We start from the raw sequence: 26,704 nt of genomic DNA on the forward strand, positions 1-26,704 counted from the left end.
GATAATGAGAGAGGGAGGCAAGAGGAGATGACGGAAGGAAAGCAGTTTAGGACGTGTGTCCTGTCGCAATATGTATTGAACAACTGCAAAACATTGCCGGATTCGCTAGTAATTTTTATATGCGCAGTGAACAGATTTACATGGGTATGTTGTTATTTTTTACCAGCCAGTCATGTATCTATTCTTTTTCTTTTGTTGTTCCTTTTCATACAGCCGTAGTCAATAAAACACCAACCAACGCTTAACAGTTCTTCGACATGGCGTTTCCATATGAAAATCGTAGCGTAGCTGTTGATGTGGTGGTGGTTTCAGTGTTCTGAAGTACATACAGTTGTGATTTTGATTCCTTGGCTCTGCTGGAATGCTAAACTGCACAGTGCCTCAGAATATTAATTGTTCTGAGCTGGAATAAATGACAGAGGCTGCAGCAGGAGTGGAGACGATCATGTTCATTTTGCAGCTGAGACACGATTTCATTAAAATTACCGCTGAAGCTGCTTACGCTCGCTGTTACCACTGTTTTTCCCTTTGTGATGAAACCAGGTGCAGAGAGGGCAGCAGGAGAGCGGTAGGTTGGGCGATGGTCGATCGTTGTAAAATGCAGCAGTCTCACGAAATGTGTCGCAGTGCACAACACGAATGATAGGACTTCGTATAACAGACACTTTATGTTGCAGTTTCAAAGAGAAACGATGCAAATCGGTGTATGACGGCACGCTGGTGACGCGTAATCGTCACAGCTACAGGCTTTCGCTTCTCAGTGTAATTCAACTGTTGAAACTTCTAATAAGCTTGCACAGACAATTAGTGTTGTATAAGATACATACTGAATAAATCGCAAGTTATTGTAGCTCGAAAGAAGAGATTATTACTCATAATTAGCTGAAAGCTACAAGCATGGCGATCTTACATGCACCTGCACAAAAGAATGCAAAGTGCGTAGGATTCTAGGGAACTTCCCTTTTTCATGAAGAAAGAAGTTTTTCCGTCGACTCTAGATCCAGTGCGAGGATATGCAAAAGATGACGTTAAGAGACACTGAGTAGCGAAGAAACTGGTACATCTGCGTAATATCGTGCAGGGCCCCGCGAGCACGCAGAAGTACCACTACGCGATGTGGCAAGGCATCGACTAACGTCTGAAGTAGTACTGACACCAAGAATCCTCCAGGGCTGACCATAAATCAGTAAGAGTACGAGGCGGTGGGGACATCTTCTGAACAGAACGTTGCAAGGCATCCCAGATATGCTCAATAATGTACGTGTCTGGGGTGGGGGGTGGGGTTGGTGGCCATCGGAAGTGTTTAAAACTCAGATGAGCGTTCCTAGTACCACTCTGCGGCAATTCTGGAGGCGTGGGGTGTCGCACTTACCTGCTGGAATCGCCCAAGTCCGTCGGAATGCACAATGCACATGAATGGATGCAGGTAATCAGACAGGATGCTTACGTGCGTGTCACCTGTCAGAGCCGTATCTACAATTATCAGGTGTCCCATATCACTCCAACTGCACACGCCCCACACCATTACAGAGCCTCCACCAGCTTGAACGCAGGGTCCATGGATTCATGAGGTTCACCCGTACTTTTCCATCCTCTCGATACAGTTTGAAACTCGTCCGAGCGGGCAACGTGTTTCCACTCATCAACAGTCCAATGTCGGCGTTGACGGGCCCAAGCGAGGCGTAAAGCTTTGTGTCGTGCAGTCATTAAGGGTACACGATTCGACTTCGGCTCCGAAAGCCCATATCGGTGATGTTTCGTTGACTGGTTCGCACGTTGAGACTTGTTGATGGCCCAGCATTGAAGTCTGCAGCACTCTGTGTAAGGGTTGCACTTCTGTCACGTTTTTACAATTCTCTTCAGTCGTCTTTGGTTCCGTTCTAGCAGGATCTTTTTCTGGCGGCAGCGATGTCGGAGATCTGATGTTTTACCGGATTCCTGATATTCACGAAACACTCGTGGAATGGTCGTACGGGAAAATCCCCACTTCATCGCTACCTCGGAGATGCTGTTCAAAAATGTTCAAATGCGTGTGAAATCTTAAGGGACTTAACTGCCAAGGTTATCAGTCCCTAAGCCTACACACTACTTAACCTGAATTATCCTAAGGACAAACACACACACCCATGTCCGAGGGGACACTTGAACATCCTCCGTGACCAGCCGCACAGTCCATGACTGTAGCGCCCCAGACCGCTCGGCTATCCCGCGCGGTTGTGTCCCACCGCTAGTGCGCCGGCTATAACATCACGTTCAGACGCACTTAACTGTTGATAACCTGCGATTCTAGCAGCAGTAACCGATCTAAAAACTGCTCCAGACACTTGTTGTCTTATATAGGCGTTGCCGACAGCAGCGCCGTATTCTGCCTGTATACGTATCTCTGTATTTGAATACTCATGCCCATACCAGTTTCTTTGGCGCTTCAGTGTAGCTTTCTTAACTGTTGCAGACGATTTAACGATTCTAGCAGACAGTCAAATCACAGCAATTAAAGAAATAAAAGAACGCGAAGAATGCATTGAACAGCTCTTCAATAGATCTCTTTTGGGAAAAAAGCTGAATTCCTCTGCACTAAATTTAATATTTAGAAACTGAACACGAAGTACAGGTAATAAAAGAGGATTAGATGCTTCAAGTTGAGATCACAGAACCACCAGGGTTAGGGCAGCACAGGGGGTTCGATGACAGGAACTCAAGTGAACGTACGGGGAGTACACGACTTCCGCAACAAGAAGTACACGTTCACACACACAAAGTTCAGACGCAACGACACAGCGACCAAACCTGAAGGTCTGTATGCAAGCGAAACTTTTATTGTAAAGAGGTAAGGGGAGATTAGGAGATACATCGGAGAATGAAAGGAAAAAAAATAAAAAGTCATGAGTCCCACAAACTAAGGGGCCGAGAAAGCCCAAATACGAGGAGCAGTGACAGTAGTAGCCAGGTTTTGTCCATTCAGAAGGTAAACTGAATCAAATGGACAGAATGAGAGCCGTATCAAAGATCAGGAAAAAGAATTTAAAAGCACCACGTCATCCAAAAGACTCGATTCGTAAACGATAATACAAAATACTCGAACAGCTTACAAGTTTCTACAAGAAAATAGGATACTATCGTGTGGCGTAAAACAGGAATCTGTACGAGTCTAAGCCGGCCGAAATGGCCGAGTGGTTCTAGGCGCTACAGTCTGGAACCGCGCGCCCGCCACGGTCGCTGGTTCGAATCCTGCCTCGGGCATGGATGTGTGTGATGTCCTTAGGTTAGTTAGGTTTTAGTTCTAAGTTCTAGGGGACTGATGGCCTCAGAAGTTAAGTCCCATAGTGCTCAGAGCCATTTGAACCGTTTGTACGAGTCGAGAAGTACTACAGCACAATATGCAGATTATATCAACATTAATACGTCATCATCAGCTCTCAAGATTATTCTTTGGCAGCTGTGTAACACAAAAAACGATGTAAATTACCTTCACCAACTGTTCTTGCAGTATCGCTTCTAAGTGTATCAGTTGTCATGCTGTTGTTGTTCATGTTATGGTCTTCAGTCCGAAGATTTATTTAATGCAGCTCTCCAAGCTACTGTACCCTGTGCAAGGGTCTCCATCTCCGAATAACTATTGCAACTTAAATCTTTCTGAACCTACTTTCTGTATTCATCTCTTGGTCTCCCTCAACGATTTTTAACTTCTACACCTCCTCCAATTACCAAATTGAAAATCCCTTGATCCCTCAAGATTCGAGATTCGAGCGCGCACGGAGGCTTTCCGGCTGTCGTTCTTCCCGCGAACCATACGCGACTGGAACAGGAAAGGGAGGTAAAGTGGCCTCCGCCACACACCGTTGGGTATCTTGCGGGGTATAAATGTAGATGTAGATCCTATGAAGTAGTCAAGTTGTGCCATAAATTCCTCTTTTGCATAATTCGATTCAGTATCTCTTCAATAGTTATCTGAGATGCTCATCTAACCATCAGTATTCTTCTGTAGCACCACATTTCAGGACCTTCTATTCTCTTTTCCTCTGAACTGTTTAAACTCCACGCCTCACTTCCGTTCAAGGCGACACGCCACAGAAATAGCTTCAGAAAAGACTTCCAGATATTCATACTCGATGTTAACAAATCCCTCTTTTTCAGAAATGTTATATTGTAGCCAATCTTCATTTAGTATCCTCTCTACTTCAGCTGTTATCAGTTATTATGTTGCCCAAACAGCAGAACTCATCAGCTACTTTTAGTGCTTCATTTGCTAATTTAGTTCCCTCAGCATCGCCTGATTTAATTCGACAGTAGTGAATAATTACTTATTATTAACACCGTCTACTCATTAGCTTTGGTGTATCACGTATTTTCTTCGTTCAGATTCAATACTATGTGTTGAGTACACGTCTTCTGAAAGCATAAATTCCTCCCTGTGTTTAATGGAAAGCAATATGTACCACAGTTTAATAAACGATCGGAAACATGTAGTATAGTATTGTGTGAGCAATGGGAGATGTTAGGGACGAAGCCTGTTGCTCGATTGACTCTTCGGTGTAGGAATTGTAGGTGTAGATATAATTTTATGATCCTCCAATATCGGCGAAAGCAATTAGATGAGGATCGAGGGCGTCAGTTTCAATGAGCATTAAGTTTTCAATAAACGATTCCATTACGAATGATTTCAATAAATTTCTGAATAGGAAAGTTGAGTATACTGAAAGGCAAAAACATTTTACATATCAGCTGCATCAGCAGTTTCGCATCTCCAGGACAACTACGTTTTTCACAAAATTTTAATGGGGTGTAACATTTTCTAAGAAAAATGTATTTATAGCGTTTTCATTTAGTTGAAATTTAAGAAAATGACCCCACCGATCTATCCGAGCGCTCCTAGGCGCTTCAGTCTGGAACCGCGCGATCGTTACGGTCGCAGTTTCGAATCCTTCCTCGGGCATGGATGTGTGTGATGTTCTTAGTTAAGTTCCATAGTGCTCAGAGCCATTTGAACCAACACATCGGCTTGGCAATCTTTTACTTATACGCAAGTATTGCAGTTAACAGTTGGTTTGGATTTTCGTACTGGTTCGTAATTTTTTATTGGGAGAAATCATCCTTCGAATGTTATAACAACGTTTCCGGTATCTTTATTTAGGATATCGTAATCACCGGCGTTTCTGAATCCATTTCTCCTCTCCGTTTCCGGCCTGGTTCACCTACAGTGATCCAATTTTCAAATGAAAAGGCAGTCTCTGTCGCAGGTATTTGTCTTTAATTTGATGCGCTAGTAGTGCATCTTCAAAATTTCTGTAACGAAAATAACGTAACTATTACATAATGTCGCGGTCACGATGCCATCCAACCACTACAAAGTAACTATTGATTTAAGCAACTTATAAAAAGAACTTGCCTTAGACAGCGTAAATCGTAGTAGTCAAGAAGCAAACATTGACTGGAGCTAAGCCGCACTCGTCAAATGTAAAACTGGAAGCTTGAAAAGATAAATAAATTTTTATGAAACCCCCTTCTAAGACAGATAACTACAAGACTGGATTTTCCGCATCTATGGGCACGAAGAAGCTAGCTGGGAGTTATTAGACAGTTACAGTCACCAAATCGTGGAGAAAACCGGTGTGTGGATAGGCTTGCAAACGAACAGGCACATCGTGCAACAGTAAACAAGAAATGCGCTACGCTGCGAGAGGTGTACAAATACCCGTTCCAGTCTGCCTGCCCGTATCTCCATCGCTACCATTAACGCAGCTCAGCCTGCCGCAACGCAAACACAAGAGTACATCTGTACTGAAACACTGTGGTTAAAGCGGGGCAGCTCGGGTTTCCGCAAACCTGGCGAGGTCCACGCGGGCCGTCCAGGCTGCTGCGTCTGACAACACGTTGCGCTATCAAAACTTCGTCAATACAGAATAGCCAGGTGTGTGTTTACGTAGGTAGTTTCGCTGCAGCTTATTCATCATAACGGTGGGAGCGGCAAAATGAACAAACCAAACTTAACGGAGGCTGAGAAGAACTCAACAATTGGGGAATATATACCAGTCGCGAAAGACGGACCAAGTCCAGCAGGGAGGGGGTGGGTAATGGTTGGGTGATTCGAGGGAGAGGACCGAACTGTTACGTCATCGGTCCCAAGTCCAGCAGGAAAAAAGTTGTCCTGTGTTTCTGAAGCAGCTTCAAATAAATCTGTTGGTGTCTCGCAGCGCAAATTGTATAATAAGTTGCTGAACACTCATTCTGGAACCTCGAGCATGTCACGACATGTTTTTAAATTTGATCAGCAGTTTCCACACTCCATAAATATTTTGAGACGAAGATTCACTATTGGATGACAAGTGTATGGAAATTTGTGCTAAGGACCTGAGACCATCATAAATATATAGGCTTTCTAAATTGAGGACATACGTTCACTGAAACAGTATAAATGTGTGGGTGTGTGAATTTCTAAAGGACCAAGCTATGCCTGAGGGAGGGAGGACTCGAACCTCCGACGGGTGGGGGTGTGGGGTGGGTGGGGGGAGGGGGCAAGCGGGATCGCGCGAACCGTGACAAGGCGCCCCAGACCACGCGGCCCAGGTTAAAAGAGGAATGTGTGCACTCTGGAGACAGAGGACAACAGTGTCGCTGGAAACAGAGAGAGGACAACAGTGTCGCTCCTAGAGACATGGCAGTGAACTTCGAATATGCGAAAACATGAAGCGAATATCTGAATGCCTAGTTGGTTGGTTTAATTGAGGGGGGGGGGGGGGGCAAACAGCAGGGTCATCGGTCCAATAAGATTACGTAAGGATGGGGAAGGAAGTCGGCTGTGCCCTTTCAAACGAATTATCCCGGTATTTGCCTGAAGCGATTTAGGGAAATCACGAAAAACCTAAATCAGGATGGCCGGACGCGGTTTTGAACCGTCGTTCTCCCGAATGCGAGTCCAGTGTGATAACTACTGGGCCTCCTCTCTCCTGAATTCCTGCTTTGCGAAATACGAGAATTCGACGGTAATGTTGATAGTCTGTTAGCAGAGTGTGTACGTTATATAGTTTGTATTCGAGAAATTGCAATAAAAAAATTAACAAGTCTTAGTTGGGATTCACAGTCATGTAAACTTTATAGGTGACATGGCGGTCGCCTTTTGACCATAAAATAATTTATTTGTAAAATCCAGTGTTGCAATTTCGACCATGTGGAAATAGTTGCGCTTTAGGGACTTCAAAATCTAGGAATCACCTGATATCACATGACACAGTAGCAGATTTCATCGCACTGTGTTTCTGAATACGACCTCCTTATGTGAACTGCCCTCTATGAATTGCATTGTAAATACGTTGTTCGTATTCTCCATAATTTTTGCTGACATCCGTAGTACTGACTGGAGTAAATGATTACATATTTATTTTTGCTTCATATAAAACAGAAGCCGTAGACGTCGCACAGTGTTCTGTGGACTTAACGTCTATTTGTTATTACTTACGAATCCGGCTGCGAACTGCTCCACTTCAGTGTACTGTAGTATATATTGATCGTATTCAACATTATTTTTGTTCGCATCCATCTTTCCTTTTCTCTCGCATTTAATGGACAATGGAGATGCTGATTCTAGTAAATTCATTTCTGCTAAAAAGTGCTGTTTGCTGTACCTGTTAACAACCTGTGAACACGTTTTCGTAACTACTGCTGCATTTTTAACATTTAGAAGGGAACGTGCTGTAGTCACTACGACTGCAAAGTACACCCATTCATGCTCTGCAAAGCAATGTGAAATGCATTGCTTTCATTGTCAAGAAGCAATACCTTTCAAAGCAGAATTACGTATTCATTCTGTGACGAGATCTAATTTAAAAAAACGAAAACGCCTCCCGAACTGACCATGAAGGCCGAACGATACCGACCGGCCGCCGTGTCATCCTCAGCCCACAGGCGTCACTGGATGCGGATGTGGAGGGGTATGTGGTCAGCACACCGCTCTCCCGGCCGTATGTCAGTTTACGAGACAGGAGCCGCTACTTATCGATCAAGTAGCTCCTCAGTTTGCCTCACAAGGGCTGAGTGCACCCCGCTTGCCAACAGCACTCGTCTGACGGGATGGTCACCCATCCAGGTGCTAGCCCAGCCCGACAGCGCTTAACTTCGGTGATCTGACGGGAACCGGTGTTACGACTGCGGCAAGGCCGCTGTCAAGATTTAATTAAGCTGAATACCAATTCTGTGAAACGCTGCTAACCTGGAGTGCTCCATTAAATGAGAGAAAGTACGGAAAACAGTTGCACACAAAAGTAAAGTAGAATAAAAGCAAAATACTTACGAAATGTTTAGCCCCCATTATTACAGACGCGAGCAAAATTCAGAATACGAGCAACATATTTACAATGTAATTCAAAGAGTGCAGTACACAAAAGAAACCGTAATCAAAAACACACCGCAATCAGCTTCTGTTTTGGACGAAACTAAAAGAAATATGGAAGACATTAAATCACCCAATAAGACGAACTGATAAGCTTGCAGCGAACCAAGTTCGTGTTACCGGAAGTCCCTGTATGAGAACTGGAGGGAGGGGGGGGGGGGGTCTCTGTACTATCTGAGGGTCGAACTCCAGCCATCTGGACGAGTCGGCCAAATATTCTCGTATTCCCTTTGTTGCCTAATTACAACGTGGTTGCCACGAAATGTCACGAGAAGGCAAAGTGAAAATAAATTTCGATACTGCTTCCACACGGGCCTGTTACATAGCATACTGATATAAAATTCAAAACCAGAAATAAATAAAGAACTATTTATGACTTACCGACGGATAGGAACTTTTTTGCCTAATTACAACACAGTGGACTATGGAGATGACAAGAATCTGATGGAATATCGAAGCTCTGAGATCAGAGATCTACACCGAGGACTTTTGGGGACTAATTACACTTATATTTAAATGTGTTGTAGAGTATAAGACACATTCACATGTGTTTACTAAATATTTTGAAGGTCATTTCTCTTCTTCTCATTGCGTTGTATTTCAGCAGCCTTAATTTAATTTCATATTTCTTGACGCAAACACGCAACGCATTTGAAGATGACTGTCGCCATAATGTGCATCTATGAATACATATTACTTCCTGGCGCTGTTGGCACCTACAATGGCATCGCTGCCATCGATTATAGGGTCACCATCTTTGCCTTCCGCGATTCAGACCGGTGGTCGGGTGGTTAACGGAGAGGGAACAGAGACAGCGGTGTGGATATTCGCAGGGTCGGAGGCCTGTGGTACGACGCCTGTACGCAATGGGCAGGGTCAGCGAGAGATCCCGGCAGTGACTTGATGGGCCGTCGGGTTTGGTATCGCGGTGGTGCGCTGTTGTGTTTTGCGGTTTTTCTGCTGCGAGGGCATGTATTGGTTCTTGTTACTGGCCATTGAAATTGAGATGTGTGTATGGCGTGACGGAGGAAATGTGTGACGCTCGCCACTGTTGCATGTGAAAACGCTTCGTCTGCCTTGTGCCTCTGCAGGAAATTATGTGAAGTAAATAGCTGATACCTCGGCGACGTCTTGCTCTCACGCGTTGTTGAATATATTTCGGAATTACTGAGTGGTGAAGATATCCCACGTGTAAAGCAAATAAAGCCATTTGCGCCATACTAAGGTACTGTTTTATTCTGCTTAAATCTGTGTCAGTTATATGTGCATTTATATGTCCTTCTTCAGTTGCAGAAGTTACAGAAGTGTGTAAACAGAGAGCTATGTAAAGTTGAAACCCTTCCAATAAGTGAATACGCTCGATCTCTGTATTACTAAAGGTGCCTTTCGATACCAGCACCTACCTTGGGTAACATGTTACTCGGAGTTTGTCATGGTACTGTAAGTAATTATTATACACAAAATTGTTTATTCTGATTATACTAAATTGGAGATGTTCTGTCGGTTGTGTGCCGCTGTAAATTACTATTGTCTCCTCTGTGTGGCAGGCTAGCATTGTCAGTGGCTTCAATCATTATTCCTGCCACATTTCGAGTTTTGTATTCGCGGGTTTGCTTAAGCTGACACTGTTGAGTTGTAAGACCTATAAACAGGCAAGTCAAACTGAGTATTCTATGAGCTCAAGACGATATTCTATTACGTGGTATCTTAGTTTGTTATAGGTTAGAAGTATTTTACGCGTTATTAATATTCTGCTGTTTGTTTTGTCTAAACAGGAGCTAGTTCTGTGAAGTAGTAGTTTATATTTTATTAGTCAGTTACGCGTTGTGCCTTTTCATGTTAATTGTGTTTTTTAAGAAGCTACAAATGACTCTGTGTATGTTGCAGGTAGCTAAAACTGACGTGTTCACGGGGGTCGCGTCCTGACACGGCTGATAGTGGTCCTTTTTAACTAAGTTTGTCGAGTGGAATTAGGTTTACTGTAATCACCTTGAAGTTAAGTATCTCTCTTGCCAGGGAGTGAACCTTGGTGGACATAGTCGTATTCTCATCTGTAAAGATTGATAGTGTTATTCATTTGTTCTCGTCACATGTATGATTATTTATCTTGTTATATTTAATGTCAGTAAAATGTAAGTGTTACCGAGGTCCGAATTGGGACAGTGTATTCTCCTCTTGTGGAAACAAATTTAAGTGATTTTATTCCTTCGTTAAGTAGCCTTGATCTGTACATTTTGCGTCCATGTTCGGTGTTTTTATGGCTTCCACGTTAATTAAAATTACAATAAAGGTAAATTTGACAACAGAGGATTTCGTGTATTTATTAGTTGCTAAGTGGATCCTAAGTTAAGTGCAGGAACCATACCACTTTCGTTTGAAATGTACACAGTACCAACTGACTCGCGTGAGGCAAAGACCGTGAGCCATCAGGAGTGGAAGGCAAAGCAGTGATGCATCCCCCCCCCCCCCCCCCTCACACCCTGCAGCCCTGCAGTAGCCATGCCACTTACCCCTCTGCCACTGAGTGGCGTGAGGCAAAGGCCGTGAGCCGTCAGGAGTGGAAGGCAAAGCAGTGATGCGCTCCCCCCTCTCTCCCTGCAGCTCTGCAGTAGCCACGCCATTTACCCCTCTGGCACTGGGTGGCACGCCCGGCTTCACTTCGGTCACAGCCGAGTTCACCAACGTCAATTAAAAGCAAGCACAACTTGAAATATTACTGTAAGAATTTTTGTTTGCTAGTGAGTAACAATATTACACTCGTAACTTCAGTTGACGCCTTTGGAGTCCGTTGTTCGTTGTCAGACGAACATTTGTATAAAACGCGACAGAGAACTGCGGGCTGCACGAATATCTGACCCGGGCCGCCGTGTGACTGTATTTTCATTCCAGTTAACAGACTGAAAGTGAGAGACTTGTGTAACCTATTGTTAAACACCGCCAGGAGGAATGCGCTGATTGTCCGCGACAGATCTCCGTAATACTACAGCTTCTGAATTGGATAACGGACAATGACTGTTCTGTTTCACAGTTCTTGATGTTAAGTTAGAGCCGGGTTGTATGAATTAGGAAGATGACAGTTAAACGCAATCGTGTTGTTCTAACGACATTGAGGAATTTCGATGTTATAGATAGATTATTTCCCGGTAGAAAACAAAGTAAATGACAGGTATCCAATAAGTTTTTAGTGCAATATAGTAAATAAGTCGATAATTTCCGGAGAGCGACGCGTAACAATGCAGTAGGCATCCAGACGTGACTCGTAACAAGTTTTGTAAATACAGTAAACACTAGATTCAGCAAAAAAGCTAGTGTGATTTGAAGTACCCGTGTTTCGCGGTTATAAGTGCAGTCCCTGGTCCCCTTTAACCCGGATAATCGTCAGCTCGTTTTAATTTACTTTTGTTTTTCTTGTCCAGTTTTCCTCTGCCGCCGGCCGCTGTGGCCGCGCGGTTCTACGCTCTTCAGTCTGGAACCGCGCGACCACTACGGTTGCAGGTTCGAATCCTGCCTTGGGCATGGATGTTTGTGATGTCCTTAGGTTAGTTAGGTTTGAGTAGTTCTAAGTTCTAGGGGACTGATAACCTCAGATGTTGTCCCCATAGCGCTCAGGGCATTTGAACCATTTTTGCATCGCCACGACAACTGGTACGAGTTCATAGGCACGGCAAGATTGAATCATATGGTGAACAGCGGTTTCTTATAAAGTACGCTGAGGTAACAAAGGTCATATGCAAATATACAGATAGCAGTAGAGTCGCGTACACAAGCTATAAAAGGGCAATGTATTGGCGGAGCTGTCATTGCACTAAGCTGTTTCATAGAACAGGCTACCAGCCGCAGAACGGGAATCAACCGACTTTCAACGGGAAATGGTAGTTGAAGCTAGACGCATGGAACATTCTATTTCGGAAATCGTTAGAGGGAATTCAATAGTACTTGATCCACAGTGTCAAGAGTGTCCCGCGTCCTTCACTTAACGACAAAAGGCGGCAGCGTTTGCGTAGAGTTGTCAGTGTAACAGACAAGTAACACTGGGTGAAATAATCGCAGGTATCAATGTGGGACGGTCGAGGAACATAGCTGTTAGAACAGTGCGGCAAAATTTGACATTAATGGCCTATGGCAGCATACGACCGACGCGAATGGTTTTGCTAAGGGCACAACATCGCCTGCAGCGCCTCGCCTGAGCTCGCGACGGTATCGGTTGGACTGTACACGACTGGAAAACCGTGGCCAGGTCAGATGAGTCCCGATTTCAGCTGTAAGAGCTGATGGTAGGGTTTGAGTGCCACAGACGTCACGAAGTAAAGGTCCAAAGATGTCAAGAAAGCACTGTGGAAGCTGGTGGTTACTCCATAATGGTGTGGGCTGTGTTTACATGGAATGGACTTGGTCCTCTGGTCCAACTGAAGCGATTATCGATTGAAATGGTTATGTTCGGCTACTTGGAGACAATTTGCAGCCATTCATGGACTTCATGTTCGCAACAACGATCCGCAATGACACTGAGCCATAACTGTTCGTAATTGGTTTGAAGAACGTTCCGGACAATTCGAATGAATAATTTGGCCATCCGGACCACTCACAATCAATAACATCGAACGTTTATGGGACATAGTCGAGAGGTAACTGCGTGCACAAACACCTGCACTGGTAACATTGACGCAATTACACTCCTGGAAATGGAAAAAAGAACACATTGACACCGGTGTGTCAGACCCACCATACTTGCTCCGGACACTGCGAGAGAGCTGTACAAGCAATGATCACACGCATGACACAGCGGACACACCAGCAACCGCGGTGTTGGCCGTCGAATGGCGCTAGCTGCGCAGCATTTGTGCACCGCCGCCGTCAGTGTCAGCCAGTTTGCCGTGGCATACGGAGCTCCATCGCAGTCTTTAACACTGGTAGCATGCCGCGACAGGGTGGACGTGAACCGTATGTGCAGTTAACGGACTTTGAGCGAGGGCGTATAGTGGTCATGCGGGAGGCCGGGTGGACGTACCGCCGAATTGCTCAACACGTGGGGCGTGAGGTCTCCACAGTACATCGATGTTGTCGCCAGTGGTCGGCGGAAGGTGCACGTGCCCGTCGACCTGGGACCGGATCGCAGCGACGCACGGATGCACGCCAAGACCGTAGGATCCTACGCAGTGCCGTAGGGGACCGCACCGCCACTTCCCAGCAAATTAGGGACACTGTTGCTCCTGGGGTATCGGCAAGGACCATTCGCAACCGTCTCCATGAAGCTGGGCTACGGTCCCGCACATCGTTAGGCCGTCTTCCGCTCACGCCCCAACATCGTGCAGCCCGCCTCCAGTGGTATCACGACAGGCGTGAATGGTGGGACGAATGGAGACGTGTCGTCTTCAGCGATGAGGGTCGCTTCTGCCTTGGTGCCAATGATGGTTGTATGCGTGTTTGGCGCCGTGCAGGTGAGCGCCACAATCAGGACTGCATACGACCGAGGCACACAGGGCCAACACCCGGCATCATGGTGTGGGGAGCGATCTCCTACACTGGCCGTACACCTCTGGTGATCGTCGAGGGGACACTGAATAGTGCACGGTACATCCAAACCGTCATCGAACCCATCGTTCTACCATTCCTAGACCGGCAAGGGAACTTGCTGTTCCAACAGGACAATGCACGTCAGCATGTATCCCGTGCCACCCAACGTGCTCTAGAAGGTGTAAGTCAACTACCCTGGTCAGCAAGATCTCCGGATCTGTCCCCCATTGAGCATGTTGGGGACTGGATGAAGCGTCGTCTCACGCGGTCTGCACGTCCAGCACGAACGCTGGTCCAACTGAGGCGCCAGGTGGAAATGGCATGGCAAGCCGTTCCACAGGACTACATCCAGCATCTCTACGATCGTCTCCATGGGAGAATAGCAGCCTGCATTGCTGCGAAAGGTGGATATTATGCATGCTCTGTTGCCTGTGTCTATGTGCCTGTGGTTCTGTCAGTGTGATCATGTGATGTATCTGACCCCAGGAATGTGTCAATAAAGTTTCCCCTTCCTGGGACAATGAATTCACGGTGTTCTTATTTCAATTTCCAGGAGTGTATGAACGGCTATAGAGGCAGCATGGCTCAATATTTCTGCAGGAGAAGCGATGTCAGTCTTTAGAGTAATAGTGATTTTACGAGAGTGGGACGGAGTTCACTGACGCTGCACGTGTACAGCCCAGGGGCCTTCCCTAGGACCTCGTCTGGCTCACGTGTGTCCCTTCCTCCCACGCGCCGCGCAACTGAGGTCATGAACTCGCCCGACTACGAGGAGCGATCTTTAAATAATGCAACACAGTTTTTTTTGCCAGTTTCCCTTGAAAAAATGCTGAAATTGTTGTGGAACATCGTGGAATATTCCCGCTTCAGCTCCCTAGTATCATGAAGTTTCGGCAGGTGGCGACGCTGTCAGTACCCTTCAAAACGACATCTGCAACGAAGGTGCGCTCCAAGCATGGAACTGTCACTGAGTTTCTTTTAACGGAAAACCACTTTGTCTGGCACTGAACAAAAGCACGAAGAGTCGTTGGGCGCTTCGTCTGTCATCGTCGCAACGAGGTAGCGCAAATCTGGCCCACCTCCCTCGTGCCGGTCGGCCGCACACAGCTGTGACTCCTGCAATGTTGGAATGTGCTGACACTCTGATTCGAGATGGTCGGCGGATCGCAGTCAACACTTCGCTGCTCAATTGGTCATCACTGTTGGTATTTGCTGACACATTCGTCCACCAGGGGGTACATGGTTTGCGCCAACTGGGTTCCTCGCAGCCTGACAGAAGATCGTACAGAGCAATGAAGGACCGTCTGTGCGGAATTGCGTGCGCCTTACGAGGTTGGCCGTGACAGTTTTCTGTCAAAACCGTCACAGGCCATGAAACATCATCACTTCGAGCCGGAAACAAAAAGGCAATCCACTGAGTGATGCCACATCGCCTCTCCTTCGAAGAAGAAGTTCAAAGCCGCACCGTGAGCCGGTAAAGTGATGGTGACATCTGCTGGAACTCTGAATGGGTTATTCTGTTTCATGTCCTCCCTCATGGAGCGACGATCAGCTCGGAAGTATTTTGCTACCTTCGACATCAGCGTGTTCGTAGCTACAAAAATGTAAGCGAACTTCTCCTACTCCATGGCAACGTGAGGTCTCCCAGAAGTCTGCATACCCGGGAGGAGCTCACAAACCTTCATTGGACAGTTCTTCTCGTCAGTTCTACAGCCCGTATCTCGCACCTTCCGACTTCCATCTGGTTGGCCCAATGAAAGATGCACTCTGCAGGAAACAGTACGTGTCTGATGAGGAGATTATTGATGCAATAAGACGTTGGCTCCATCATCGATCATCAGTGTGGTACCATGCTGCCATACAGGCCGTCCCAGTAAGATGGCGTGAGCGGAGATCGCAGTGAACGGAGGTTATGTTGCAAAATAGGGGTTGCAATTCCGAATGAAACCAACTTGCTTTCACAAAAAATATGTTGCTTTGGATCAGGAGAGAGTCTCTCTGGTTTCGAGCGGCTAACAGAAGTGCTAAAGGCTGCCAGTCTTGCTTGCAAGATGAAAGCAGAGTTGACCATTTGCAGCACAGTCGACAGGATCGATTGCGGATCTCTGGTACAGAACCGAGTGGAGGGTCTGAATCAGAGGTTCAGACGGTTCTGCGACCGTGTAGGCTGCAGATTCCTCGACTTGCGCCAAAGGGTGGTTGGATGTCGGGTTCCGCGGAATAGGTCAGGTGTCCACTATACGCAGAAGGCGGCTACACGGGTAACAGGGGCTGTGTGGCGTGGACTGGGCGGCTTTTTTACGAACAAATTAAATTGGAAAGAACACATAGAAAATGTTGTGGGGAAGGTTAACCAAAGGCTGCATTTTATTGGTAGGACACATAGAAAATGTAACAGACCTACTAAGGAGGCCTACACAACGCTTGTCCGTCCGCTTTTAGAATACTGCTGCGCGGTGTGGGATCCTTACCAGATAGGACTGACGGAGTATATCGAAAAAATCAAAGAAAGGCAGCAAATTTTGTATTATCGCGAAATATGGGAGATAGTGTCACAGAAATGATGCAGGATTTGGGCTGGAAATCATTAAAGGAAAGGTGTTTTTCGTCGCGACTGAATCTTCTCACGAAATTCCAATCACCAACTTTCTCCTCCGAATGCGAAAATACTTTGTTGACACCGACCTACTTAGGGCGGAAGGATCACCACGATAAAATAAGGGAAATCAGAGCCCGTACGGAAAGATATAGGTGTTCATTGTTTCCGCGCGCTGTACGAGATTGGAATAATAGAGAATTGTGAAGGTGGTTCGACCAATGCTTTGCCAGACACTTAACTGTGATTTGCAGAGTATCGATGTAGATGTAGATTAGATATTCAACGCCTCTCGTATTAACAGCTGTTCGATCGCACTTGCGGGAAGCGGAGCGACTTGGACCTGGGTGACGAAAATCTGCAGTTGATGTGGCACTGGACTGCCACGAACGTGTCGACAAATTAACAAAACCAGCAACGTTATAGTAAATAGAAAGGTAAAGAACATTCGAGGTCTATATAGAATATAGAAATAAGAGTTACGTTCCGTATTACCACTACATTGCATTGTTCCGCGTCGTGTGGAATCAGAAGACGCAGGGGATAAACATGGAGCGTTTTAGTACGAAATTTCATGAGCGCGAAAGCCTGCTGGAATTCTCAGTCGAACAACGGAAGCAGCTGCGTTTGAAAGCCAGTAACTGTTGGCGTAAACACAACGCTGGCTGTCCTTGGCTAATAAACATGAAGCAAATAGGGTGGCTGCAACCTTAAATGATTCCTTCACAACGCTGCAGAGCAACAATTCTCGGTGAATCTCGGTCAAGACTAGTGAGGTATTGTTTTCGCTCCTAAGTTGTCATTTACTTCGTCACTCGCATTCCCAGAGCCGCCTACGGACTTAAGAAGTTGCTTAAGAACTAACGTTCCCTCCCTCCCCCTCCCAACCTCTTCGCTCCCTACTGCACTACCACCACTTTCCTCTACGATTTATCGGGCTCTGTTCAATCGTTGTGTAACCGAGGTCGACGGGTCGATAGCAGCGCATTCTGCAGGCCGCACTTGCGCTTTCAACACACCGCACGCCGCTAGTGGAGGCAGAGCGGTAGTTTTATTTTTATTTATTTAATTCTTTTCGCGGCCTGCTGCGTTACAATATCCGCAACGTATGTCTGGGTCTAATTTACACTGGAGGTACATGATGAATATGGCTGAATATAACGAATTACAACTGTGCGTTTGAAAGTGTACTGTTAACAATTTTTATAACAGTAAATTTGAGTACGTTTCACATTTTTTGATGGGATGTTTCACAATAATACAGAAAATACAGGGTTTTCAGGTAGAGCAATGTTTTTTTCCTTACTTCGGCAATTAATACAACCATTTACATGTTGGGAAAGTTCATTACGTTACAAAATTTGTGAAAATCTCTCGCGTATAGTTTTATTAAAGCTGATTCGTCTACTGGCAAAATGGTTTCTGTTAAACGCTTCCTCAGTGCGTATCTCTTGTTGTTGACTTCTTGACACATCCATAAAAGAAGGTCTACTGTTTGGTCTCCCTCTGTGCAACTGCAAAAAGCGTTGGGGACTATTCTGCACCGATGGTAGTAAGATATCAGTTTACTGTGCCCGGCTAACGAGATGTAAAATTTCATGACGGTGGTAACTTTGCGGAAAGCCGATGTCGAAGCTTTTGCTAACGGCCATTTTGTCGTTTAAACCTACTCCCTTTCCCATTTTTCTTTCGCATTGCGTCACCATTTTATTTTTATCACATAGAAGAGGTCCTGTTGCAGCTTTCAGTTGCGTTTCCTCGCGCTGCCGGTTTGCAGAACTTGCCAGCTTATTCACTACGAGGATTTCCTACATGGGCTTCTGTGTTCGAAGTAGAGGCACCATTTCCTCTGATGCAATTCCTAACTTTGTTTCTGAGTTCATCTATCAAATATGATTTCCCGAATTTTTTAACGAGTCCAGTGTACTGTCATTATCCGAACGCATTACAATTACCTTTTGTATACGTATTTGTCTTAGTTCATCAGGTTTCTCTTCGGAATGCCAGATGGCTAGCTGTTCTGATCAGTTACTGATGTACCCATCTTTTGATCTGCTTTTAACAGTTTTTTTTTTTAAATTACATGTGAACATTTTAGAACATACATACATAAATAAGCACTGAATACAAACACAATTAACATTTCAAAAGAAATAAGTGCTGGAACACAAAGGAAATATTTTTGTACTGTATTCAATAGTTAAATGTGCAAACTGTACCTTAAGTTTACTTTATATGAAACTTTTCTTTATATTTGAACACATAAATATGCGCTGAATGCAAATATACTTTATACGAATTAAATACAAGATTCACGAGAATTATTTTTCCACTGAATTCAAAAGTTTTATGTTCAAGCAGTACTTTAAATAAAAAAAATCCTTTCCTCGTAGTAAACTGTTCCATTTCCATCACTGAATCACAGGTTAAGTTAATCACTTGTATACAGATGACAACAGATGGATTTTATGAAATAATCTTTTAGAATCTTTAACATTCCTCACACCAATGCAGTAATCCACAATGGGCTCATTAGTTTTCAAATCTTGAAAATATTCTTTTAGTCTTCCATTTAAATATAGGACAGTGGTATTTGTAATGGTAGAGACAGGAACTATTACATTTCAAACAATACCCTGATATTGTTCACAAAATAGCCCTGTTCTGGATAGTTGTGAAATAGAAATTATCTTTTCTGTCTTCTTGTATTTTTCTTAACCTTTTCCGTAACTAAAAAGAATAATGCCACTGGTAGACGGGTGTGCCATGAATGGTTGTTGCTACCTCTAGATGTCTTCCACGAATAACTCCACCCAGTTATATTTCTGAAGTTCTTCATGAACTGCTGTGTTTGCCTAGTGGAACCACTTTTTGTATTCTAAAGAAATATAGAATGAATCGAAGGTACAACTTCAGTAGTTTTATATTCTTTAGCTACTTCATAGAATTTAATAATTATTGGTGCAAGAAGTGCTAGGTTGCATAATGTTTGATAAACGTCGTTTGTAAGCCTTACAACTCTCCATGTTGATGAAACTCCGCATTCTTCGAATCTTATTTGTGCATGAATCCGAATGGGAGCAGCGTATGCCAATTTTGGTATGTAGCCCCTGTGTAAACAATTTTCATTGCTTGCACTACTGAGCCTTCCCAAATAAAAAAAAAAGCAAATGAATGAGTTTCGCGCATTTTTCAGTGATTTAATATATATATGTATTAAACGTAAATTTAGAGACATACTCTCAGGTTTGTTTTTTACAAGCTGGACAAAGTGTGACAGTCCTCAAATTAATCATCGTTACTATCATAGCCATTGTAAAATTATGTGAAGTTGCTTTTGTGCTAAATGCTGCAGCCCACTTCCTGGTTGCTATCAATTAGCAGCCAAAAGATGTAGTCCATGAATACAGAATTAGGAAACCCAAATGACCTCCTGAAGCGTCGTTTTTGAACTCAATTACCGATGACGATAAAGTAAGCAGTGTAAAATACGGAGCAATAACTTCAGAGAAAGAATGTAATTCAGAAATTGGGTTACTGTTTAACATTTTCTTCAAAATTGTGCAACATTGTAAATTTGTTCCTTACTGTGTCCGACGTCAGCAGCATGCCTGTGAATTCTTGTTTCCTTGACAGTACACTTCCACTTTCGCTTACTCCAAAATAAAGGCTATGTTGCAACGTTTTAAATGACGTTTCATAACAGTAAGTGCAATGTTTCTTTTACTTATCTTTTGGATCGTTAATATCGACAACCATTGAACACATTACATTTTCATCCTTTATACTTTCCAGTTTTTTTATGCTGCAAGTGGAACTGAAGGTGATGATCGCTTTTATTAATTAACTTCATCTTCCCCCTTCAATAAGCTAATCAATGTATTTCCATTTTGTATCTGCGGTCACATAGCTACCGGGTTACACAAACTCTGGCTTGTAAATTTTTCAACTCCGTATTACGACTTGTATTGACACAACAGCGCTGTTCAAATACCTAATTAATATACAAACATAATAAAGTACAGAGATGCATATGATCTGAAATAACAAACTTATTTTCGTTTTAAGTTTTTTGTATACTTGTTAAAATATTTGAATTTACAGAAATCAATTAAAATTTTTTTTAGAATACCATGTTTCAACAATGTGATAAAACATTATCATTTAGTACATCTATAATTTGAATGTGACAGGAATACAAGCAAAACCTTATTTACATACTGTTGCTTAGAAACGGAATCTATAATGATTCAAGGTAACTCTATATACAAATTCACAAAATGAACTGATCGATACGATTCGCGACGACAACTGAAGAGGCCGATACCCAAAGGAACACGCACTGCCGTACCTCCTAAAACCCTTTCAAGCTGCAGTCTGTGTTTACACTTATACATTGCAAGCAGTGAAAACCTGCACTGTACATTCTTTCCGCTCTCTACACACCACCTGCGTCATATGTTAGATGCACGTCGGCGAGTTCCTCTTTTTTTTTTTGACAACTAGCCGTGGAGTGCAAACAGCGCTGAGCTCCACATTCGACACACTTTAGATGACTCTGTATTGTTTGTCCGATCTCACCACCAGGCCATGGTTACGAAAGTTAATTTACGAGCATTCGCTTTTCATCTCCAAACACTCAGTTGAGGATCGTATTCTGTCAATATAATTTCTACCCTTTAAGTTCGGGAAACCATGAATGTTACGTGCAGTATATCATTATCTCACTTCGTGTGGATCAACCAGAATCACATGACAGCTGTAATTCCTCTTGTTTCTTTGTTGTTTCCTGTTTGGCCAGCCTTTCTTCATCTTCTGCCAATGTTAGCTTTTCCTTTCTTCTGTCCATGTTGTTCATGATTTCTTATTTTCCCTGCCTTGAAAGTCTCTTAAATTTCGAATTAGTTCTTAAAAAATTATCTCTGTTATTTTCGTTTCTTTCAATGTTGTTTGTGTCTAGTTATTTTCTTTTTTTTGGCAGTCCATGCTACTGTTCACTTATTTTTATAGACCTGCAGGAATGTTTGTTTCATTAGCTAGTTCTCTTTCATTCGGTGGAGATGTCCAAAGAAGATAAAATTTCACATTGCCATTACTTTTGATATTTTATGTAGTTTGATCTTTCAAACATTTGTTATTTGTTTTGTGCCCATTCTTTTTCTTTCAGCTATCACTATTGAGTCCAGTCTACAATTCATCTTCGAGATTGCACATGCACATAAATATTATGAGTTTACCACTGGGGCGCCGGGTTTAGTTTTGTATTTCTAGATATGCATTTCTTGTAAATATTTTTAGTTAAACCATACGCTTTTTGAATTTCATTAACTCTTACGTTTTAGATTGGTAGCTTTTTTGTTATGCACGTTGGTATTCCAGTTGTTGAGGGCGTCTTTATCGATTTTTGTATTTTATTTCTAGCTAATTGTTGCTATATGAGTTTACATATTGTCATTTTGTCATTGGGAGATACTGAGTGGAGCTGTGGCCGCTAGAAAATGGAGTGCCAAGTGGGAAATAGGAACATTTCCGACATATCCTACTGTTTGAGTTCAATAGAGGAGTTACAGCAGCTGAGAAAGCCAGAAATATTTGCGTCGTGTATGGGGATAATGTCATTAGGAAATGGCTTTCTGGTTTTGAGGAATATCGTTTTAATATTGGTGATCTCCAAGCTCAGGAAAACCTTCAGGGTTTAATGAAGATCGTTTAAACGCATCAATACACAATTATCCACGTCAGTGTACTCAAGAAATATGGCGCACTGTGATCGTTCAACCTTTGTGCGACATTTGCATTCAATGGAGAAGGTCCAATAACCGGGTGCATGTTTACCACATGCCGTAAACCACACTCACAAACCCCCGCAGGTGGCATGATGCGCATCCCTGCTCGTTCGTCATCAGTTGGCTCGTGAGAAAAGCCGACCATTCCTACTGGTGAAGATAGATGATGTCTTTATTAGAGAGAAGGTCAGCGTTGGCCGTAATATTGGTGTTTTATTGATAGCAAAATCGATTATCAATCACATAGTGACCATCTTCAGTGCTGTGGTGTACAAATTAAACTCATAGGCACTGGTGTCAAGTTATTATCAGTAACCAAAGGTTATGAAACGATCGCAATGAGCTTTGGTTACTGATAATAACGTTACACCAGTGCCTATGAGTTGAATTTGTACACCACAGCACTGAAGATGGTCACTATGTGATTAAAATCAATTTTTCTGTCAATACACTGTTAATATTACCGCCAACGCTGACCTTCTCTCTAATTTCCCTTATATGGTCGTTGCGCACACAACACTCTATGGAGTCGCCAATCAATGATGTCTTTATGCCATTATAAGGAAAAGAAGGGAGTCGTTGAGCCAAAACAAAGCACCAACTACCCGTGCAAAGAGCTGCGTGCATACACAGAAGATAATGTTATGCATATCGTGATGCACTACGAAATCCTTGTGGCCGAGCAGTTATAGGCGCTACAGTCTGGAACCTCGCGACCGCTACGGTCGCAGGTTCGAATCCTGCCTGGGGCATGGATGTGTGTGATGTCCTTAGGTTAGTTAGGTTTAAGTAGTTCCAATTTCTAGGGGACTGATGACGTCAGAAGTTAAGTCCCATAGTGCTCAGAGCCATTTTTGAACTAATTCCTTCCCCAAGGTGTAACCATCACTAGCGACACTTATTATCAATAACCGAGACGCCTTGCAGACGCAATCCAGAAGCAACGACAAAGAAGACTGCGTGAGGTGATGCTACTCTACGATAATGCCCGCCTACATTCTACTAGACTGACAAAAAAAGGTATACCGTAGTTGGCCTGGGATGTTATTCCACACCCACCTCATTCACATTATTTTGCGCCCTCAAATTTTCACCATTTCCGCTGTCTGTCGAACAACCTTTAAGGAACTTCCTTTCCAGATAAAAATGCGCTCCGAAAATGGCTCGACGATTTCTTCGCCTCAAAACGTGATTTATACGGTCGCGGAATCGAAAAATTACAACAGCATTGGAAGACTGTTGTTAATAGTGCAGGAGAATATATTATTGTTGGCTAAACTCTCTACAATGTGTATCTGCTGCGTTTATAAAACTTGTGGAGAAACGCTACTAACTTATGCACTTAAGCGAATATTTGCAGGTACTCCAGTTAATTTTATTGTATCCCTGCACCAAGATATTTAAATTTACTTATTTGCTCTATTTTATCCATTTGTGTTCCTACGCATTTTAGAGCACTTTTTTATATTTGTCATGTGTTTTTCTTTTCAGCTGAAATTTTAAGATCAGTTTCATTGGATTTTTCCAGAAGATTTATTTGAGCAACTGCTTGTGTTGGAATTTCTCGAAGTACTTTCAACGCTCCTCCTCCACTTTCGTATCCAATAAAGAATCGAACTCCCACGTAGGAAACACCTTGAACGTCTGATATGTGCAGTGTCGTGAGCTTGCGCCTAATCAGCCTGCAACCCACATTACACGCGCGTTACGCGGGCAGCCTGCTACTGTCACGCGACCAGAGCGCCAGCAGAAGAGCGCTGTCCACAAACCTCTTTCTTCCCTACGCCGCGAAAGCGACTGTATGCTGGCACCGAGGGCTGCACTTAGGCCGGCGCGCGGGCCCGGAGCAGAATGCTTACGTATTTCTTCAGTCGGAAGCTCACTCCGCGGCTGTCGCTATGCTGTCACTGCGGGGCGAGCCAGTCTTCTCCTCCTGAATCCAGCAACGTGGTCATCCAGAAGAAGACGCAACGCCGATGTAGTGACCGGTGATACCGCAGAGTTTGTCTTTAATTTGGCTTCACCAGACTTAGACATTTTTCTCGTTGTAAGCTTTGAATCTAATTTGTCCCTTCCAGAGTTTGTTTCTGCGCTGTGGCAAGAACTTTTAATCAAGAAATGGTTCAAATGGCTCTGAGCACTATGGGACTTAACATCTATAGTCATCAATCCTCTAGAACTTAGAACTACTTAAACCTAACTAACCTAAGGACATCACACAACACCCAGCCATCACGAGGCAGAGAAAATCCATGACCCCGCCGGGAATCGAACCCGGGAACCCGGGCGTGGGAAGCGAGAACGCTACCGCACGACCACGAGATACGGGCAACTTTTAATCGGACACAGGATGTGTGCCAAGAATTTTTTTGTGCACGCGATGTGCCAAAGATTTTAGAGTTTAGTAATTAGTGTATTCCTTTACCACGACTTCTGCCAGAAGAACTGTTTTGTATTTAAAGCAGAAGAGTTTATTTTGTTCGTGAGTGTTTCAAGGTTTGTTTCCCAGAAAGAATTTTTTGTCCTCTTCTTTCGAATAAGCTTGGTGCCGTTTTACTTTTTGACTGCTTATAGCAGATTCTTCATTATGTTTACAGCGCCATGTGCGTAGGTCTATGTGCTGTAGAGTGATATAATTTTACAGGTACATCCAGTTGATGCGTTCTGCAGTTGTAAATCTTTCAGAAGAAACAGACGAGCATGTAGTTCATCCTCTGTATTTAAGGACACAATGAGTTGAACACAAGTGGTCTTCGTTAATCGCCACAAACAAGTAACGAAATTTGTAACTAGTTCCTAATAGTAAAATGAGTTCACAACTAAACGTAAGTACTTGGAATGCAAGTTTGGTTGAGGAAACAACACAGCGATAGCTTCTACAGTCCGAGTTCGCTCACCACTAGTTTGACTACCCAGCGTTTAAGAACTCCCTCTTCTTGAGCGTAGCACACTGGAACAGACTAACACGTAAGTTATGATCTGTAGGAGTTCACATTTTCTACACTTTTGACAAGTGAGTCTGACAGAATATCAATAGGCCCATGAGATCCCTTGGCGGCGAAGGCGGCGTGCGGTCGAGGCGGTGCTGGATCCGGAACAGACTTATCTCTTTTTTTTAAATAAAAAAGTTCTTTATTTCAATAATAATAATAATAATAATAATTATACAACATAACCCACTTCCTTATATGATTAGTGGGTCCTAATTTGTTCAAAACATCAAATGCAGCTAATTATAGGTTTAAATAATTTGTGAGTTACAGCTATAACTAATGACAATGGGCAGCTAAATTTCTACTATTACTATTATTAGTATTTAATGTATGATCTCTTAACTAAAACTCTACTGCCTGCAGCGTCACAGCTGTGTCAGTGGTTCAAAACCTACTTTTTAGAGCCTTGCCCATCGAGCTAATCCCGACACCGGGCAGGGCAAGATGTTATTCGCTGCAGGTTCCTAGTAGTAATTTTCTAATCTAAGTCCTACTAACTAGTTCTAACCTAAGTCAAATCCGGTGCTTTGCCTACTAATGGTGATATTATTCCCCACTGCCCCAAGCCCTGCACGCGGCGGATTACAGACTACGAGAAAAGTCGGCCTATCCACGTGCAGGCGGTATAGGAGTAGAGAGCGTATTCAGTATGTCTCAATGTTTACGTTAATTTATGTCCCTCAGGTATTCCTTTACCACTTTTCGTGATACCTCATCTACTAGTTTATTGAGAGTTTGAAAAGTGTCTTCTTGTCTTATTAGTTGGTATGTGTCACGGTCAGGTAATTGGTCACGTAATGTAGAAGCAACACCATTGAAAACGGAGACTCGTAGATCACATGATCGGGGGTACCCTTCTTCTCTTTACTGACCGTGTCGTAACTGCCGTGAAGTGGCGCGGGCGCGGTTCTTAAGACCGTCATGACCAAGGAATCCGTCACGTGACACTGGCGGATGCAGCATAGGATCGTGGCAGGAGCGACCTCTTTTGGTCATTTACACGCCCTCTGTGCTTTGCTCCGGTGTACGCGAAGGCACTCTGCAGGTAGAGCTGCAAATGGCGGAGCCGGAACGTGGTGTAGTCGCAGAGACTTAGCTGTCAGCCAACCTGACGGCAGTGTGCAGTCGTGATATACGTACAGGGTGAGAATTATTGAGCTGTATGAAACAAAAGCGTTATAATTATTGAACGGCTTGTGTTAGGACGTTCAAACTGCTCGGGTGGCCGCTGGGAATTACCCTGAAAAGCCGAAGAAACTGGCACACCTTCCTAACATTGTGTAGGGCCCCCGTGAGCACGCAGAAGTGCAGAAAAACGACGTGGCATGGACTTGACTAATGTCTGAAGTAGTGATGGAGAGAACTGACACCATGAATCCTGCAGGGCTGTCCATAAATCCGTCAGAGTACGACGAGGTGGAGATCTGAACAG

The 26,704-nt window shown here is 43.9% G+C and overlaps 1 protein-coding gene and 1 pseudogene across 2 annotated transcripts in view; both read right to left on the reverse strand.

Moving 5' to 3' along the window:
• The window catches only part of LOC126284389 (tau-tubulin kinase homolog Asator-like), a 556,186-nt gene that overhangs the window by 246,509 nt on the left and 282,973 nt on the right, over window positions 1–26,704 (reverse strand). The window lies entirely within an intron of this gene.
• LOC126285585 (5S ribosomal RNA) lies at window positions 8,041–8,158 on the reverse strand (annotated as a pseudogene).

Source organism: Schistocerca gregaria, chromosome 8 (genome assembly GCF_023897955.1).
Source record: "Schistocerca gregaria isolate iqSchGreg1 chromosome 8, iqSchGreg1.2, whole genome shotgun sequence".
Classification (NCBI taxonomy): Eukaryota; Metazoa; Arthropoda; class Insecta; order Orthoptera; family Acrididae; genus Schistocerca; species Schistocerca gregaria.